General features: G+C 55.9%; 1 pseudogene; it reads right to left on the reverse strand.

Annotated features, from left to right (window-relative positions):
* Positions 1–2,086: 2,086 nt before the first annotated feature.
* The window catches only part of LOC119300560, a 4,853-nt pseudogene continuing 2,374 nt past the window's right edge, over positions 2,087–4,565 (reverse strand).

Raw genomic sequence — 4,565 nt, forward strand, 5'->3', positions numbered from 1 at the left:
TCGGGCGGCGGCGGTGAGGTCAAGGACGGCGGCGGTGAGGTCGAGGGCGGCGACGGTGAGGTCGAGAGCGGCGGCGGGCGGCGGCGGTGAGGTTGAGGGCGGCCTCGGGCGGCAGCGATAGAGGAGTAGGGGAACAGGGGGGAAAGGAGGACTTAGCAAAATTTTGAGCCCGCGGGTGGTTAAGTCAAACTAGCAGTAGCGCTCTTAAGGAAACGCGCTATAGCTAATTTACCTATAACGCATTTTAGAGAAAAACGCTACTGCTAAGTCTAAGCACGCATCAAAAATATACATTGGTCATCATTGATCTTTTTGTGTAGAATCTAAATAGTCAACATGAATCCTCACAGTACATGTATAGGCACTGGTGAAGATTCATATTGTAGCCACAAATCCTACACATATAGTTCAATGAAGACCAAGTGCTCGAGATAGTTTGAGAAGTAACATATTTAAGGTGGTAAACACCTTGTTCTCTTAGCAGCATGGGACTAAACTTAATTAATTAGGTGCAATACTTACCAGCAGCGAGTTTTGAAGAAAAACGCTGCTACTAAGTACTTTAGCAGTAGTGTGTCCGGGGAAGGGCGCTACTACTATGTCAAGCCTGGAAGCAACACCGTGGCAATGATAGTAGTAGCGCTTGTTCCACCTAGAGCGCTACTGCTACCGGGATATTAGTAGCATGGTTTCCTTAAGCTCGCTACTGCTAATTAGCAGTAGCATTTGTTTTTAAACCGCGTTGCTGCTAAGATTCTGTGTATAAGGTTTTCCCTAGTAGTGTATTGGCCCAGGCGTACTGACGACCAGACATAGTGAGCTCTCGTAGATCCAAGCTGTCAGTGACATTATTAAAGAGGAAAGGCCATCTAGTGTCAAACCGATCATTGTTTTTTCCTGCTAGTATCGAAGGATATTGAAATCCCCCCTATTAACATGGGGTGAGGATTGTCCCGATAGGTATTAACCAGTTCCTTCAGAAAAGCGGACTTAAACTCCTCTTGAGCGGCACCATATATAGCCCGCAGGCTCCAAAGGAAGTTGTCGGACTTGTTGCGAAGGTGAAATTTGATGTGATATTCACCCTTCGACGTGGACAAAAGTTTCAGGTATGTCGAGTGGATGCCAAGCAAGATTCCACCTGACCTTCCGGATGGGGGTAAGACGTGCCATACATAATCATAACCACATGAAAAGTGGTCAAGATCATGTGTCTGGAAGTCACGTTTACCCGACTCAGTGATGGCAACAAAGTCCAACGCATGATCCCTTACACAGTCAACAATATGTTTGTGTTTAGCCAAGTCATCAAGACCTCTGCTATTCTAAAACATGCTTCTCATGATGAACCATTTTTATGTTTAGATACCTTCGCCCTCTTAGACGAGTGCCCTCTTTTTTCGTTGAAGAGGACTTGTTTTTTCGTACAGACGCGACAAGATCACAAAGCATAATGTCACGTGTCGTATCATCCAAGTCTACTTCAGTCATGTCTTTAACCAGATGGGAGAGAAGCTTGCCATCATGATTAGCATCAGCATCCTCATCCTCCTCATCCGACACGAGAGGGTCAGAATAAGTCGACAATTTAGGAGCAACTGTAAGCCGGTCGAACTCCATTTGTTTAAAAGCCCTAACAGAAAGTTCTACATCTTTCTCATTGCGTCCAAATGAAACTCCAAGGCTAGTAATATTTGAAGAAACTCTGGAGTTATCAAACGACAAAAAAGATTTATGAGAAGGAGTACCTTCGAAGTCGAGGTTGCGGGATGCCGTCCTACGCATGGCCTTGGTCAGAGAGTCCTCATCAGTAGCTGTTGAACCATCAACACCAACAGAGTGACGACCGCTGCGCCTCAGCGGTGAGGGTGTGAAGTCAGCTGCAGTCGCGGTCACTGCACCCCAGAGTGGTGGGGTAGAAGAGCGCGACAAAGCTGGATAAGACCAGGAGGGCTGCACCTCAGCCCCCGAACCCTCAAACGGTGGTGACAACGTGGGCGGCGTCGAAGCCCTGGGCGTCGTCGCCCCTGGAGGTGTTGAAGGCGTAGAAGACAATCCTCGCAGCTCTGCCATCACTGACTCACGGTCAGCCTAAATCGACGGTGAGAAAATCACTCCCCGCCGAGCTGCTGATGCCGGCGTGGGTGACAGTGGTAGGGTCGGCGACGAAGAGGCTACAACAGATGCCTCCTCCTGAGCTGTTTGGGAACAAACTGATATCTACATACTGAATAAGGATTTCTCTCACTCTTATGACCGCTAAACTTGAATGCAGATTGATGTCGAATTAGTATAGGTTAGGAATAGGCTATAGGATCAACTGCAAGGACAGAAGGAAGCAGCTTGACTTTCTGACTAGATAAAACTGGTAACCCCTGGTGAGTATAATGTTTATTAGGAAAGACGAGATAGACTAGAATATGTTCTGGCTTATGTTGTACTCCAAGTAGATGAGTGTACTTCTATATATATGCCCACGAGGCTCAAGCAATATAATGAAACAATTCCACCAAACCACTCTCCCTTCTAATATGGTATCTATCGCAAGTCGATCCTAAACCCTAGCCGCCACCACTTCCGCACCCGCGCGCCGCCTCGGGGTGGTCAGCCCACATGACCGTCGCCGGGGCCCTGCCGCCCACACCTAGGGTTCGTCCGCCGGCCGTGTTGGCCGGCTGCCCTAAAGAGTCTTTTTCCTGAGCCCTTGCTTCGGTTTTTTTTGCTCTCTCGTCGGTCGTTTTGATCGGCGTTTTTCTTTTGGGTTTTCCGATCTAATCTTGATCGGTTTGCGTCGCCCGCCGCCGCCGTCGACCCCCGTGCGCCTCTACTCCGACCCCGGCGTGACCAGCCGGCCTCTCCTCCGACCCGGCGGCCACGCGCGCCGAGGTGGCCCGTCCGGACCAGCCGCCATTCGCGCGTCGGTCTGCCCGTTGCCCTGCGCCGGTCGTCACCGCCCTGCTCCGACCGGAACACCTGCATCGCCCTGACTCGGCGGCCGCGCGCCATGCGACGGCCAATCATAGTTGTCGCTCGCGCGCCGGCCCGCCCATCGATCCACGTTACCCGCCTCCGCCGCGTCTGCACAGCGGCCCGGCGGTCTACCTCGCCGGTCGCGTTCTCGGCTGCGTCGGGACGGCTACGTCAGCCTCGCCGGCTGCCTCAACTCGGATGCTGCTGCTCCGTTGGTCGCTCGGGCCTCGCTGCCCGGACGCCGGCGCTGCTTTGGCAGCCCGGGTGCCGGTGCTGACAAGCTTGTCCGTGAAGTCCCACGGAGTCCGTCGTCGCCGACTTCATCTCGGACTACGCGGCCACCACCACCTCCACCGAGCAGTGTCCCCGACCTCGCGCGCGATTGGCTTGATCACCCGCTCGCCGCCGCGATCCGCCTCATCTACGCCTCTCCACCGATCGAGCATCGGGCTGCCGCTGCGTCGCCCCGTCGGGCTGCAGCGCCGCCGCCCCGTGGTTCTCCTCACGGCTGCATCGACTCGTTTGTCGCTGCTGCGTCGCCCCTTCGGGCCGTAGTGCTGCGATGCGCGGTCCCCGCCACCGTCCCTAGGCCGTCCCAGCGGCTGCACCAACTCGCGCACCGCCGTTGCGTCGCGGCACGCGGTCCCCGCCGCCGCCCCGAGGTCTTCCCGCCGTCGCCCCGACCCGCCTGCCGCCGCTGCGTCGCCCCTTCGGGCCGTAGAACCGCGGCCCGCGGTTAGCTCCATCGTCACCGCGCGTCGACCTCCCGTGGTATGCGCTGCGCCGTCTTCCTTGGTGCAGGAACGCCACCATCCGCGCTAGTCTTCGTCACGCTGTCAGGGTTCTTCGCCTACTTCGAACACTGCCGCCGCACTTCTATCCTAGCCGCCGTCGCCGCCACCGCTGCTCTTCTTTGGCCGCCGCTACGGCTATCTCCGTAGATGCTGCCGCCGCCCGTCCACCACATTCGTCTTCTTCCAGCACCAGCCCATCGCCAGCATCGCCGTCATCTACCCCGACCACTTCGTCTACTCCGACCACCGTTGGTGATATCGGCACCGTGCCGATGGACGCGGAAATCGTTGTCGAGTTCTTCTCTGCTGGCCCCTCCGACTTCTCCGACATGGCGTATAGCTCGTGCAGGTCCCTCATCTACGCATGCCCGACGCTGACAACACTGATGCGTGCCTTCATCCACGACGTGTCCCCGGGCCTGGCAAGGCTGGTCGGCGCTTCGTCAACTTCGTCTTCGTCCATCTACACATGCCCGGTGCTGACAACACCGGTGCAGGCCTCGTCCACGATGTGTCCCCGGGCTTGGCAAACCCGCTGCGACACGTCGTCAACAACATTTTTTTCCCGGCGCACCCCTACTTCGACACCACTGCGCCCATGCTAACTCGGCGCCCTCTTGCGCCCGCAGCTCCACGGCAACTTCCTCGACACCGGCCACCCCGACTTGACATCGACCACGGCATTCTTCGCACGGCTACCTCGACCACGGCTCCATCACCCACGCTCTCGGCTACATCGACAAACGGCACAAAGGGCTACCGCCTTGCTTGAGCAACCTCGTCGGTTGCCACTCCAGTCAT

The sequence above is a fragment of the Triticum dicoccoides genome, chromosome 5A (assembly GCF_002162155.2).
Source record: "Triticum dicoccoides isolate Atlit2015 ecotype Zavitan chromosome 5A, WEW_v2.0, whole genome shotgun sequence".
Taxonomy (NCBI): domain Eukaryota; kingdom Viridiplantae; phylum Streptophyta; class Magnoliopsida; order Poales; family Poaceae; genus Triticum; species Triticum dicoccoides.